This window comes from Triturus cristatus, chromosome 11 (genome assembly GCF_964204655.1).
Source record: "Triturus cristatus chromosome 11, aTriCri1.1, whole genome shotgun sequence".
Classification (NCBI taxonomy): domain Eukaryota; kingdom Metazoa; phylum Chordata; class Amphibia; order Caudata; family Salamandridae; genus Triturus; species Triturus cristatus.
This window is the reverse complement of record NC_140594.1, coordinates 854,826,030-854,842,321: the sequence shown is the minus strand read 5'-3', so window position 1 is coordinate 854,842,321 and position 16,292 is coordinate 854,826,030. Positions and strand designations below refer to the sequence as shown.

The window sequence follows — 16,292 nt, the reverse complement described above, 5'->3', positions numbered from 1 at the left end:
CACTCTCCTGTTCCTGTAACACCCAGCCTACCAACCTTTAGAAACTAATTCAGGACTCCCCGGTTCTCCAGCTTTCTGTCCTTGAAACAAACTCTAGAACTGAATACTCCTCACAGTCTATCGGCCTCTGGAAAATAACTCCTGACTCACCTATTCCCCGGCACCAGCCAGCCTACCGTCTTTAAAAACACACATCAAGGCTCATTTATTCACCCGGCAACCTGACTTCTCAGCAGAGTATGGGAGTCTCCATTCTCTTATTGCTAGTGGAACTAGTAGGGTTTTCACACTAGAAGTACAACATTTTCCGAGTAGGTTCTCGCCGAGTGCCCCACCTGTGTATCTACGGAATTGTAAAAAAGGAATTATACGCACAATAGAATCCCGCTGTGCAGCACTTCTGCTGAAAAGCTCCGTCCCCTGGAGCCACTGTCCCTACTTTTGTATGGGCACTGCCCAGACATTGCCCAGGGTGACAGCAGTGCCAGTCTGCCTGTGACAGCAGGCTTCTATGTTTCCTGCAAGCAATCGTCCAGAACGAGTAATAAGAACAAGACGACTGGAATTATGCAATATTATGGCTGCAGAATTTTTCACATAATTATTGGTGTGCAGCATTCACCACATAATCCATCATCTGCTGCATAATCTGTAGAATTTTAACCCAAATATTGTATGTAGCTCAAACTGATCAAACGTTACTAAAAACAATGCGCCATGTGTTGCCGCGCATTTTATCCTCCACTTCTGCATTATTCCAGTTTCCCTGACTAAGTGTGTTTAAACTAATGAACGCTGAGATTTTTATTTCCTTGGGTCTAGCAATATAAAATCTGATATACTGGGTTGTATCTCTGCACACAAAAGCTACCAATAAACCATAAGGTCCAGAGGTGTATCTGACATAATATTTTAGTATTTGATCAAATGCCGAACCGCTTGCTTATTGCTCGGCTGAAGCCAAATAGAATCGACTTGCTGTTCTTTTTATTGACTAAAGGTCCAAACCGACTAAATATGTTCTCTTAAAGCAAAACTTTTTATCCTACATTTTTAAATTCATCTTCATTTTGATTGCCGGATTTAGTAATTAATCTCAGACGTTTCCAAACTGGATGCAAGGCACTGTTCAGTTTCAGTTTATACAAATCGAATTTGTCGCCTTTGACAAACATCTGCTTACAATGTAGTGTTTTCTTTACACAAACCGGCCCTGCCCCACCCTGCACTTGCTGCTGTCTGTCAGTACATCTTTATGGTCTATTCGGTGAAAGAGCTGTAGGGGGCAGAAGAGATAAACGGGCGCTTGCCTGGCAAGGCGCACTCCAGTGCAGGTGAGCGGCCGGCCTCGTGGCTGCGTCACGCCGCTCATGGGCAAAGCTGAGGAGGCGTCACGTGGGCCTCGAGGCGCAGGTGGGCAGTGATGCGAAGAGGATGGGGGCAAAGTCCTGCCATAAAAGTCGGCTCGGTTCTTCCTCTGAAAGGCGAGTGCTGGATACAACGTTGCGGAAAAGCTACTCTTTGGAGCTCTCAAACGCCGGAGAAGGGGACGCAGCCTTTCAGTCAGGTAACGCCGGACACATGGCCTCAAGTCTCCATTCCTCTTTTGTGGCACGAGCCCCTGTGCGCTTCAATGGGCGGGTACGGGCTCTTTTCCGTTGTACAGGGGACACGTTGGGCAGGGAACAGGAAGCTAACCCTTACCGGCGCCCATGCACCGTGGCTGTTTCCCAAGCTCGAGGGACAAAAGTAGTAAGCGATGAATCACCGTCTCCAGCTTGGGTCTCTGAACGCATCACGGTCCTCACCCTCCCTGGAGACGTACCCTCCCCCTCGAGCACAACGGACCCTCTGGAGCGCATATAGGCTGGCTGACCCCACGGGACAGTCGCTAGACACCTACTATCTTTTCTGTCACACACGAGTAGCTTCTCTCTCCCCCCTCACCCCCCAGGCTAGGCCACGAACTGCCTCTAACCACCCAGCACTCAAACTGGCTGCTCCCTGGCTTCCCCGGCACCCACTGCCCTCTGAGCAACACACACTTTATGTTACTTCTATTTTGCTTTTTAATCACATTTATGTGGATAGTTGTTTTCTCTTGTGGAAATATTTGCTGAGCATTTGTTCTCATGTAGGGTATATTACTAACTACGGGCAGGCCTCCTTTTTTCTCACTATCCCCCCTCTTGTGACAGCTTCCTCCTATTACTCTCCTGTCTCTCTGCTTCACCACCCCCACTCTTTACCCCACCCTGTTCTCGCTCCACCTCACCCTTTACTCTCCACCTCACTCTCTTCTGTTAGCCTCAACTTCACTGCTGCTGCCTCTGTGTTTAATGATTTTATGTTTTCAAAGAAATGAGGGGTGAGCATGAGCTTGTGTTGGTTCATGGGTGTGTGTATTGTGCCTGGCACTTCTCTGTCTTTGGATCTGTTCTTCTGTGGTATCACCCCACATTCTAAACAGTGGCAGCACAAGGGCCTATACTACATCGCCCATACCCACGAGCACACATGCGATCAGCAAAGATCTGGGGTTGTGCATATTTCAACTAAATAAGCACAGTAACAATTGGAGGAGCAATCAAAGGTAGCAACTTGAGCAGCAAAACCAAACCAGACATCAAATGTGGTCCTGTTTCCACTTCTACCTGCCACCTTGCCAAGAGTAAATCTTCTGTGGTTGACAACTGGAATTATAATTTGATGGCCAGTTTCTGAACCACCACTGTTTTATGGTCTATCTTGCCCTGGCCCCAGATTGTCTGGGGTAAAAAGAGACTAGTGTAAAACTCTTTGTGATGTGCAAGTATGGTAGGTGACAGCTTCTCCCCCTCGTTAACTCAGAGTGGCCCATCCTGCCAACACCTAGATTCTCTTTGCCTCAGTGTCTGCAAGCAATGCTCAAAAGATCAACTGCCAACTACACCTAGTCATGTGACACAGGATGCAGGTAGCAGACCTCAAATGGTTGGGAAAAGAAAATGCCAACTTTCTTAAAAGTGGGATTTTTAGAATTGTGACTACAAAATACGACTTTACCATTAAAGAGGGCTCTTAACTACAATTCTTTAGACACTAAATTCGACATGTCCAGCTGCTCCCAATTGAAAGTTAGCGATTATTAAAGGTAATAAGGTAACCCAATGTTATCCTATAGGAGTGGTAGGCCGTACAGTAGTAAGAACCGAATTTAGGAGTTTTTCACAGAAAGAAAATAAAGCAAGCCACTACTAAGGTATATATCTTGAGTGTGTGTTAATTTTCACTTACTTTACTGTCACTGGAAAAACTCTTCATGCTATTTCTGCAATGGAACTGTTTCACACCTTAATTTCTGTCTAATAGGAGCTATTGTGGGGGTGTCTCAGGTACCCCTTCTGTTTACACATGCACAGTAATAGCAGTCATCTCCTGCAACCTCACCTCTGTCCCCAGGTACTTGAGATAGCCCAGGGCATTGGCGTTATAGATGAAAGTTACAAATTAGAATTGATTATGAGCCTGCAGGCCTGTGTGATTTTTGCAGTAAGAGAAAGAATAGAAAATGGTTTTCTGCTTGTGAATGGGCCTTGGGTGGACCACAGAGCTATCTTGGGAGGGCTTGGCCCCCCTTGGCCCACCCTAAATGCCCACCCTAAATAACCAGGCCTTACTACGGGGTCATATCTATTCTATTCACTCTCTCTCTCTGTTTTGCAGTAAGGAAGAACCCGGGCTCTTTGGTCTGAGTGTCGTGGTTTGGCACTCAGCAAGGAAATGGGAGCCTGGGCATGTTCTCCATCCAGGCTGTAATGCAGCCTGTGCGGAGAACATGCAAAGTGCGAATGAATGTTTGGACGGCCCTAGAGAGCCGGCCAAACATTCATACGCATTTACATAGTGCCCACCACTCCTCCTCCCCCTACTCTGAGAGCAGAGCAGACCCGGCTCAGCAGGAACAAATAAAATTATAGTTATGTTGATTTGTTGTAATCATTTTATTTTTCCTTTGTTTTCACTTGCGAAATGCAGTGGGGCGACGCTCGTCAGCTTCAGCGAAGGAGCCGCCACTGTGACTTTGTGTGCACTGGGCTGAATTGCCCCAGTTTAGCCAATCGAACTGTTAGTGTGTGCTGCTGGACCTTGCCAGCCTCGGCCAAAGTGAGTGCTGAAAGTACTTAAAAATGTACACAAAACAGTAAAGGGAAATATATTGTGCACACCGTTTTATACTATAAACTGCATATATTCCAGCGGTCTGTGCGGCTCAAAGGAATGAGAATATCCGAAACCTTGGTGCCGCTGCCAGGGAGTTTGGGTCAAGTGGCCTACAGGTCTGGTAGACTTTTTCAAAACGCGGCAGGTGGTTTTCCCCTCTAATTCATGCTCAGCAATTATGCATAAAAGTAGGTTTCCCTCCAGCGTTTTTCACCGGCACTTATTTGTAAACGCAACCACATATTTATTAAAAACTACCATATGGTGGCGCTGTGTGAGTATATTTTTCAGCAAAGTGCATTAGTAGAACATGAAACTATTTAATATAATGTTTAAAAAGTAAGCAATGCTGCTGCAGTGAATGTGGTGCATGGTTTTATTAAAACCACAGGAGTGCATTTCAATCTGTGGCATTTTCGAATATAGTGTGCAACATGATTCTATTTTAAAAGTGCCCATAATGTTTAGTGGTCATTTTGTCCACAAGCAAAAACGTCCCGTGGACTAACCGGGACTCTGTCCAGGCACATGTTTCTAGTACTGTTTCCATAACTACATCCCAGTGACTGGTGATTTTAGATGACGTGAACAATAGTAATTGTTAATAGGCTGTATTTAAATTTGAACAGAAAGTTATTTGGTTTACAGTTATTCTAATGGCCAGTAGCCGTGGTGATTATTTGGATGTCACAGCGAGTTGAAAGCACTGTGCTGAAATAATCAACTCTCTGCAGGTGATGTCTGATGCCAGGGAAAGGCACATTTAGCTTTTCATCACCCTTCCCGTGTTGGGAGAGTGACATTTGGATAATAGGATGTATTATTTTAAGGGATTAAACTGTGATGTGAAGAGATACAAATTAAAATGCAAACTATTATTTATTGTTGCTGTCTACATAATTGTTCGATTGGAAAAAGGCAAAAAGAATAGTGTATCTGAAACAAACTGGCACAGCATGTCTCTAACTGGCCTTTATGTGCTTCCTTGAGCATGCATTTTTTTAACCACAACATATTACAAATGATTACTAATGCATTAGCCTATTATTTTACTTTATAGCTGCAAATGATGCATAGTGTAGAGTCTTCAGGCACATGCATCAATATTGGCTGTTGCGATTCCTTAATTGCGATTTTTAAGGAATCGCAATTAAGGAATCGCAAAAGCCAATGCATGTAGAAATCGCTGGAAAAATAGCGATTTCTAAACATTCTGTAATTGCGACTCCCAAATTGCGAGTCGCAATTAAGGAATACCTCCCCATTACCTCCTATGGGCCAAGAGGCCCATAGGAATCAATGGTAAGACATTCTCAATTTGCGATTCTCAATTAGAGAATCGCAAATTGAGAATGCATTTTCAAGGGTGCAAGGGTGTCAAGACGACACCCCGTTGCACCCCTGAAATCGATCTGTGCACAAATGTTGCGCACACACATGTCCAAAGGACATGTGTGTGTGTAACCTACGACTTTGAAAAATGCACTTTAGTGCATTTTTCAAAGGTTTTGCTATTTACCATGTGGTATGATTCCACGGTAAATAGCGGGCCCAAATAGCGAAATCGCTATTTTTAAAGGCATCTTGCATTGCAGTTAAGGAATCGCAATTTGCGATTCCTTAAATGCAATTGCAATTTAAGAAATCACAAAAATTAGCGATTTCTTAAATTGCGAGTGGCAAGTTGTATCATGCATCGCAAAAGCTATTTTTGCGATCGCAAACGGCCGATTTTTGCGATTCGCTCCGTTTGCGATCGCAAAAAGCTTTGATGCATGTGCCTGTTAGTACACACAGACTGTTGAACATATGCACAAAGGAGTAAACTGTCAGTTATTTTTATTGAAGCTATATTTCCCTATATAGTTATCGCAATACCACTCACTACCTAGTAGCAAAATGAATGTAGCATGATTGAGGAGGCCTACTTGTTTAGTTTGTATACCGAGTACTCAGAGCTAATAATGTCCATTATGCATGCGGATGTTTTACACTTCCTTGTTACAGTGTGAAGTTTCTTACCTGAGTATCAGGAAAGTCGTCTGTGGCGCCATGAGGATAATATTTGGGTTTTGCAATTTGAATGAGATCATCTTGCTGGTAGAACCAGCTCTCTGGTTGGCACTGCAGGCAAAGTGGTAGTAAGCATTTAAGTGCAAGGACAAAATGAATACTGTACGGGTGGAATACCTTTTTCTGTATCATAAGGCACACCTGCACATTTAGAAAGAATCAGTCCCATTAAATGAGTGCCAGTATTCCCACCTCCAGCTCCATGCCGAACTCCAGAGCTCATGGCTCAGTGTGGTGAGTACCTGCTCTTACTGTTTTCATTTAAAACACTGCATCATATTTTAAACTGCAGTTACTGTTGTTTTTAAAGACTGCCTTCAGTGTTCTCTTTCATCTCCGACAAGCTTTGGTGGAAGAAATTCTGACGTTCGAACTTACAAGTAGTATGTTATTACTGGCAGTGCTTAATTTGAGCCTGTAGTTTCCGGTACTCGGCACCAGCACATAATTGTCAACACCGGCCCTTGTGACAGTCTGCCACATGGTGGCACTGTTAGTCTAATTTAGAGATGAGCACAGCAACAATTGTTTATTAATTCAATACATATTACAAATAGCTAATACCTACCGCCCAAGCCATTTTTATACATTTGGGGGCCTAGAAACGTAGGAATTGTCGCAATTATAGGGGTTTGATGGTTTGTAGTTGTATTGGTGCTGTAATTGGCAGTGCTGGTAGGGGCAATTAGTGGTACAGGCTCCAATGACCTCATGACGGGGGTCCTGGCACTTATATTTTTTACAAATTAAGCAGTGATTACAGGTTTATTCCCGTATCGGAAATAATGTCAAAAAGCTTTTGGAGGTCACTTCTGATGTCACAAGAAGCTTGATATGATGAAAGTTTTGTCAATTAATTATTACGATAGAGAAGTATTGCACGATTAATGCAGCTTATTATTTTAATACGAAAGGGCAATTGTAGTGGTGTTTGCACATTCCGTGGAGCCAAGTCGCAAAGGCATTTTTGGCGTACATAAAGTAGTCCTTTTTTAGTATGATTTTTACGTACTCTTACATGCCTTTGTGAATTGGCCCCAAAAACTCCAAACTCCTATTAGTAAAAGTGCAAAGAGTATATAGTCCTTTCAATTTGTATATGTGTATATGAATATTCACATTTTAATCCCATTTTACATGTTTTGGGGGCAAGCGGTCTCAAGGGCAGTATTAAGGTAACAAAGGGTGCGCTATCCTTGGTGACCCTAATTGTTGTTCCTGTGGTGTAGTTTACGAGTCTCCTAAACGTATTAAAAGGCCATTTTGTTTGCTTTTAAGACATATCTCTTATCCCCATGACACATGACAGCTGAACAGAGATCCTACAGAACTCTACATTTCCCCTGTTCAAAGGGATAACATAACTTAGAATGACGCAAATTCATATTTTAAAGTAAGCAGGTCATAAGCTCTGTTGTCTATTTAAAAAAGTGTAATTTTCACAGAGTTATATTAATATGCTCAGAGAATCAAATTAGTTACTCTAAAATTATTATTATGCGCTCTGGCGGTCGCAATAGAAATCATCTTTGGCATTTGGAAGGTGATATATTGTACAGTGTCAATGTATGGATGTGCCCGGGGACATTAGGTATTGTGTTCTAGAGATAATCTTTGTTAATGTGCGGGAATGGAGAGCTGCTTTGACAATAAATTCCTTGAATTTGCGTGTGGATGGTGTTCTGTGGTGCATTTGAAAACTAAATATTAAATTATATCTACTTTAGTGTATGAATCCCATGTTTTTTCCAAGATGAAAATGTAATCTTGACAAAGTGAAGCACTGATTTGAAGAGGTGCCATGGAAGTTACAATGTCTTGCCCCTTAGTGGCTTTCCATAGTAAGCATAGTTTAAGGTCATGTGAATTGGTGACAGTTCAAAGTCTGTTGAACATCTGTTATGAATCTATCGCATGTGGTTCCAAGGATCCCTCCTGCACATTTTAGATCAATCTCTACACAGAACAAGCATTGGCATAGCCAATAGGTCTCGCCTTTGGGACCTTATAAGTGTTTAGCCATGCAACAGTTGCGATCGCGAACTAACATCAAAGCAGCCGTGCGGCTGCGACAGTGAAAATAATCGCGGTCAAGCGCGGCGCACGCGCCCGTGCACATGCACTGTAGCTCTAGGCTAGCCTGGTAGCACTTTTTGGAGCCCTCTCAAAAAGTCTTGCCAGACCAACGCATGCGCTGGGTCAGGCAGGACCTAAAAAAATGCTTGTACAACACTGGATACAGAACACTTCCAGGTTTTGGTCATCAGAAATTGGCTTGTTTGATATTTGTAAAAAATATTTTTGGATGATGTATATTGTCTTGGCAAGAATATACCATACATTGCATCTCCGGGTGTAGCAGTAGCTTAGCAGCCACATGTCATATGTGATGTCTTCAGCTAATCCACCCTTTTAACCTGAGAACACTTTCTATTTTGGGACTTGTAATGTAATATTTCCCATAAGAAACTGTGGCTTCGAAGTCCCATGCAGAGCAGAATTTGTTGAAAAGCGAAGACTGCTGAAGGGGTCGCACATAACATGGTGTTGCTTGCACTTATGTAATCACTTTCTCACAGAACACTGTCGCCCCCCAAAAAAGGCAGAATTTTCTGAGGCTCTGCTTGGGAATGATATGACATAGGAGATGAGTTGAGCCAGGTTTTACATTGCTTATAATGAGAGAAATTTGTCTTGTGCACAGTAAAATTCATTGTGATGCACTCAGACTTGAGGGATATCCTTTTTGGTCCACTCTCCTATTATTATACATTTATCTTCAATAATGACACAACATACATGCTCTTGACCACTACTGAACGGATTATTGATCTCAAATGTAATGAATTAGGGCAGAATTTTGAACCGATTTTATGTATTGGTAGTTTTTCATAATCTTCTATTATAATTAGTTTCTGCTGTAAATGTGTTTCCTCGCTGGCATACACCCATGGTCATGCACCAGTCTAATCCTTACTATTTTAAGTAGTTTATGTTTATTTCAGTTTGTAATTAATTGTATCTAGACAATAGTTTCTTGGCCTGTTTAGATATGTATAGTATGAATATTCTACATTGGTCAGTATTTATATGTTTCAATGTGATATTGAATGTCCTTGAAATTACCTTCTTATTATGATCTATTCACCCCTTAGAACACGCTCTTAATCAGTGTCCCAAAGTGAATTCCCAGCACTACTTTAAACATACTGATCGGACCATTCAACAAAATCATTTACTTTGACTTTGATCACACATTCACTGAAATGTGGCCAAATAGTATCTTCAACGAGTCACCTGATGAAATGTTAAACTCACTATATGCTAACATTTTGACCATGCTTGACATACTTGCCCCCTCCATTGGAGATTTTACAAGTCATAGACACATGGTTAACAAGTTTTTAATGCTGAAATGGCTGAAATGAAAGGGACTGAACACAACCATGAATGGACATGGAAAAAATCCAGTGCTCAGATGGGTAAAAATAAAGTGCACATGAGAGGTTACTGTTAAGCCGTAACGCGGGCCAAGAAATATCTTAAGTCTATACTTACATCCCCAAACCGAGCTGTTGAACACGTTTGTGCTTGAGAAGGAAACTATTGTCATTGCCTCAGTACGGCATTGAGCTTAGCTTGATCTTCAACTCAAGGTTATCTAAAATTTGTGAGAATATCATCAAGAGCCCACAATCCTAAATCCAGCCTTCCTTAGCTCACTGTACCATTACAAATAAGTTCTGCAACATTTTGCCTATGAACCTCAACCAGGTCACAGCAACAGATAACAAAGAACCAAAGATCCCAACCTGCCCTTTGACAGAAAAGTGGATCAAATAATTTTTCATCACATTGGCTCCATGTGTTTGTTGTCCTGATCACAGTCTGCCTACAACAGAGAATAATTCCGGTCATCTGAAATAGATGGTTATCACATCCTTGCTAAAGAAGCCCTCAACAGACCCCACCGTTTTAACTAACTGTGCAACAATTTTAGATCTTCAGTTCATAAGAAAAATAATAGAAAGGGAAGACACTAAACAAATTCATGATTGTTTGATTAACTCGAACCTCCATCTGCTCGGGGCTATAGCTGTTCATTCCAGTCAAATAGAAGACGACTAGTCAGGATCTCTACTGAATCCATCGGGAAACCAGTTTGGTGTGAGGTTCCACGGGGACCTTCATTGTGACGTTCCTTATTCATTGTTTATATGCACCCACTAGCTCGTGTCATCAACATCTCGCATTTCCAGTTCCAGATATATGATGTCCACACCCAAATCTTTATTCGACATAAGAGAGACATGATTGTCCTGTGCAATATCATTAACTGTATAACCATTTCAGGTACTCAAGATCGGAAAATGTCGGTGGTAAAATGATATCGCCTCAGTTTCTATAACTCCAAAACATATTTCCCTCAGAAAATGTGAGCCCAACTTGCCTGTACTGAAGTGCTTTCATTGTCTTCCTGGACAACAGGAATCAGGAGCAAATTTTTATATGTCATGCACAAGGCATTCCACAGGAAAGGATCTCTCAATCTATAAAACTCTACCATAACCTACTGCTCCATGATGAACCTAAAATCTTCCCATACATCATACCTCCCTCTTCACAAAACAAGAAGACTAAACCATGGAGAAGGATTCATAAGGTTCTTTTTGGCCCCAGGGGGCGGCACCAGCAGCAATGGAGTAGGCAGCACATGAACTGAGCTCTCCACCACCCCACCAGCCTTTCAGGCCTATAAGTGCCTGGACCTCCCTTTCCTGTGGAGCTTAACATCAACTGCGTGAGCAGGGTGTCCTTCCGACACATCTGAAGATCCTGCTGCTGCATTTTCTGGGCTGCTGAGCATATCGCAGCAGGAGCTGTGTGTCTCAAAGCAAGATGGTGGCCGTGCCGAGCCGGGCTCCTCAGTCCAGTGAACCACGGCCTGCACCTCCCAGCACGGGCCCCTATGGCCCTCTTGTAGCGCAGGAGGAGCCTAGGGATCCTCAACACCCTCTGCCCACTGCCTAAAAACCACCTGACCGCTGAGGGGGCTATCTCTGAGCCCACTCCAGATAGGGGTTGGTCCCCTGTTCACAGATGGAACACTCCCTGGGATTAGAGTGTCACTCCCGTCCTCATTCTCTGCCTGGTTCTTGCATGTCCATGAAGTGCAGATCATCTCACCTCCTGATGCCCATGGGGAGGCAGGATTTATTGTCAGAGACCACAGAAGATTGCTGCGCCTGACACCTCGCCCCTATAGCACCCCTAGTGACTCTGTCCACAACCACCTTATTCACGCACCTGGGGATGTACATTGCGGTAGGGCACTGGTCTGGTGGAGGGACCAGCCAAGCACCTTATCTCTGCACCATCCGCCTTGATCCGGCCTCCATACCTGTGTCACCACTCCTCTTAGGACTCCAGGGTCTCTCCTGCCTGGATGGGCGGTCCTTGAGACATCTGGGGTGACCCCATGGAGGCCCTAGACTCACCAGGCCCACATTGCGGTTCCCTTGCCCACATCACCTGTTTAAATCTGACGCGCAGCCTAGTTAGCAACCTTCACTCCCCTGGATGACTTGGTGATATTCACAGGTCACAATGGGCTGCACGACTCCCTCTGAAGTGGATTGCCCATGGCAAGGTGCTCCAAGGTTCTCGGATCTCTTTGGCGCGGAGTAGGGTGGGCCCACACACAGAGGACAAGCTGGACACCATCCCGGCCGCCGCTGCATGCACTAGGGATGCCTTCAAAAGTAAAATTGACTTTCTGGTGGTGGACCTTGGTCTCCTCAGGGATGACCATTGCAAAATATCTGATCGAATCTGCAGGGTAGAAACCACAATGGCTGAAATGAAGCCAGCCACAAAGGATACTTCTGCTACAATTACTGTCCTTTATGATCATATCAAAGCCCTGGAGGTCAAAATCGAGGATCAAGAAGGTAAGGCAACATACGAGTCGTGGGACTGCTGAAATACACTGAGGTAGGGTCCATGATCACCTTCCTGGAGAACTGGCTGCCAGAGATGTTCGTCCCTGAGGGCCTCTCTATCTCCTACTCTCTTGAGAAAGAGTTCATAGGGTACCAACTCACCCTCTGGAACCTGGTGCACCCCTATGTCTGGTAGTGACCCGCCTTATATACATCCTGGACAGAGACCATCTGTTCTGTCAGTTACCCACCACGGGCCCTGCTCAGGTGGATAATGCCAGGGTGTCCATCTTCCTGGATTACACCACAGCTATGCAGCATGCTAAAACATCCTTCCTCACTGTGAAGAAACGGCTGCGTCAGCTGTCTGTCCCTTACATTTTCCAGCCAGACTCCTGGCTGTACGATCTATATTATCGATACCCCTGCAATAACACTTACGATTGCTCCACTTACCTGGAACTATCGTGGGACCCCCCCTGGTAAGCTGTGACGCAAATGTCCCACGCCCGGGCTGGCGCAGAAGAGCCCACCCAACCCCAGATCAGGCCCAGGCTTGCAGAGTACAAGCCCTAGTGGTGGTGGCACTAGCTCGGTGCCATTCTGGAGGTGGAATGCCTGTGGCTTCCTCCACTGAGGAATCGGGCTCTGGGTCTGATAGTGGCCCTGAGTCTGACTTCAGTGTCCTACATCCCCGGATCACAGCCGCAACGGCAGATGAATATATACTTAATACTGCCAAAGTTGTCTGCTTTTCAATGTCATGGTGTCTTCCCTCACAGCTATGATCCAGGCATTCTTTATCCTTTGAAGTACTAGAGTATTGTGCTGGGGTGCGGGAGGGCTTTCCTAATCCACTAGGCACTTCTGTCCCCACTAATGACCTTGAGTGCCAGTCTTCTCTGACCCCACTGAAGACACATTTCGATATGATAGTAATTGGTTTGGACTGAGCACTATGATGCGACTGTCTTTGGGGGGGTCATGTTGGGGTGTTGGTTTGTTGTTTTCCTTGTTGAATGGAATTTTATTTATTTTTCTCGCTGGGGCATACTTTTATTGCACACCAACACTTTTATGCTGGGTGGGTTATTTGGGGATGGGGCGAGGGCTCCCTGCCCCAATTTTTCTTTTTTAAACTAACGGCAAACAATGGCCCTACCTGGAGGGTGATACACTGAAATGTCTGTATGTCTGTGGCCTCAGTTCCCAGAGCAAGGACCACAGGCTTCCAGTCTGTCTCAAGAGGCGCAAGGTCCAGATTGCAATCCTCCAAGGGACCGTGCTAGCGAAATTGGAAAGGCAGGCAGTTCAAATACGGTGGCAGACAAAAATGTATGCTACCTCCTACTCCTCATTCACCAGAGGGGCGCTAATTTGGGTACTTCCCGGGATGCCATTCCTAGCTCAGTGTGATATTCTTGACTCAGATGACTGCTATGTAGTCTTGGATAGTAAATTGGATGGCAGTGGGCATTAATGTATATGCCCCGAATATTGAATAGCCAACCTTCCTTTCAGCCCTCGCACTCCACATTTTTGCCGTCTTGCATTACCCTTTCGTGATGGGCAGAGACTTCTACTGTGTGGCGGAGGTCACCTTGGATTGGCCACACACCCCTCTTCCCACATCCCCGTTACACAACTGTCCACAGTTTTTTCGCTTCTGGATGGCCAAATGGGTTCCTACTGATTCTTGGAGAGTTCACAACGCAAGCCGTATACTCCCACTACTCGATTATGCATGAGCTCTCTGTCTGATTGGACACCTTACTGTGTCCCTCTGCACTACAGGACTGAGTACCTTGCAAAAACCCACTCTCACCATGACCCACTCTTACTAACATGCACCTTGAGGTCCCCAGACCGCCCAAACCGAGGTGGAAGGTCAGTGCCGTTGCTCTAGACGACTCGATCTTTCACTCAGGCCTAAGGGGCGCTGTTCGTGATTACTTCACTGAAAACGCAGGCGCGGTTTCCTCACCTTTGGTCGAAAGGGAGTTGTTGAAATCAGTCATATAGGGTCGGTGTATCGCCAGATCAGTTGTGGTTGGGGTCCAATTACATGGCGAGATCATTCAACAGAAAAAGTTCCTGACGGAACTAGAGTTTTCAGGTTCCGGTGACCCCTCCCTTCCCCATCCAGACCGGTTGCAACAGGAGAACGAAGCACTTCTTGGGTTGCTTGAACAGATAAAGGTATACAATCATCAAACCTACTCGGTTAAGGCTCATAACAAACGTAACAAGACTAGGAGATTGCGGGCATGATTGGCCAACCACGTGCTTTCAGCACACTTCCAGGTTCATAGGACCAACCCCTCCCACTCCATCTGTATGCAATGCAGGCTCAAAAATCATGTAAGTTATTTTCTTCTTTGTGACTCCCCACGTAGAATGAATCCTGTTGTTCGTTTGGTTCCCACTGCTGACCTGCTTTATCCTGCTCTGATATTTTTCCTGGATTTCAAAGTTTGTTTTCTGAACTATTCTCATTCCCATAGTGCTTATGAGTGGCAGTTAGGTGGCATGTTAGCATATAAAACTCTGTGAATAAATACATAATGATTGCATGTATATTATTTGTAACTACAGGGTCATAGCTGTTATCGTACGCACACACACACACACACGTGTCTTTCTTTAAAAAAAAGAGCATCTTTTTGGCAAAATTGTTGATTTTTAGTCCTCTTAAGCACATTGAAAGAAATACTCCTATCTGTTTTCGAGACTGCGCCTTTCTCTGAGAATAAACCTACCTCCACCGATGAAGTCTCTTGTAGTTGAAGACAGGTCCTGAACCTGTTTCAGCTCTGGCATTAGACGGGTGCTGACTTCACCTGATGACGTTGATGGGAAAGAGCTGCATGGAAAGATATATTCCAAGAAGAGGCAGTAGTCATCCACGTCTCCAGGTGTCATCTGTAGTGGCGGATACTTTTGTATGTTTGAAATCTAAAACATGTTCCTAGTCCGTGCCCAAGAAACGGTCTTCCTCCACAAATGGAAAGTCTGATTCAACCCTGCAGGGCCTATAGGCCGCAGCGGTCTTAGCATTCAGAGAGCAGGCGGCCTTTTCTGTGGAGGCTCGGGTGGCTCAACTTCTTTGCAGTTTTAAGAACTGTCATTCCTTCCACAGGATCTTCCATTGTTATTGAAGTGGTCAAAGTACTCTCCACTTCCCCTCGGGAAGTACCATTAGTAGTTACCATGGGTTCCCAATAGCACAAAACCTGCATTCCGGGTGGCAATTAAATGAGCCCACATGCTGAAAGTGCCTTGACCTTATTTTTCAGGAATCCCTACCTCAAACGTTTTCCCAACAGGGCGATGTCCCAAGTTTTGCCCCAAGAAGGCATCTTATTTCTGTTTAAATCAGAACATAACTGTGCTTTTTTTTCTCAATGTTTGTTCCCTGGAGAAAGTCACTGTCCCTAGGAGTGTCCTTTTGCTGTATCTGGAAAGAATTGATTCCTTTCAAATGTAAGACTGTCTGATGCTGTTGGGCCTTCTGGTAGGGGTACTAAACCTACCATGGCTACAATCAGCAGTAAGCGTCACTAGGCTATTTCCAAAGAATGTACGGTCAGGGGTATTTCTTCTATGCGAAGTGTAGGTGAGATCCACCGAGGGATCTGCAGCTTAAGGTCCAGAGACAGGATGTTCTTCAAGCTTTATGCCATAGCACAAGTTGTCTGTGTGTAAATTTGGTACTAACCTTCTTAGGACGATCTTGCTATAATCACTCTCAACACGCGTTCCCCTTGGCGTGGGTGACCTTATGGCCCTCTCGCCATTTGTGGTGGATGAGTACATACAGGATGTGTGTCTTTTGGAGACAAGGTTCATACCCAGGGACAAGAATGTGGTTAATGGAATAAAAGACAAGTATTTATTTCAAGAGAATGTAAATTCCTAGTTTTGGGAACAAAATACATTTTTTTTTTTTGGAAAGTTGGAGTTTTAAATCTGTTTTCTTAACTAGTACTCTAGGGTGAGAACTTGCCCTGAAATTCACTAGTAGAACTGGAGTTGGAGAGTGATGAATATTACAAGTAGGCTCACCGTTGATGA

The 16,292-nt window shown here is 44.4% G+C and overlaps 1 protein-coding gene across 2 annotated transcripts in view; it reads left to right on the top strand.

Annotated features, from left to right (window-relative positions):
- Positions 1-16,292, top strand: part of LOC146785536 (unconventional myosin-VIIb-like) — a 961,158-nt gene that overhangs the window by 13,193 nt on the left and 931,673 nt on the right. The window contains exon 1 of one of the 2 annotated variants that reach the window (XM_085634663.1): positions 1,321-1,567. The exons of the other annotated variant lie outside the window; for it this stretch is intronic. The gene's annotated coding sequence lies outside the window, so the exon portion shown is untranslated. Of the gene's footprint in view, positions 1-1,320; positions 1,568-16,292 lie in introns of those variants that run through there. 2 annotated transcript variants of the gene reach the window in all.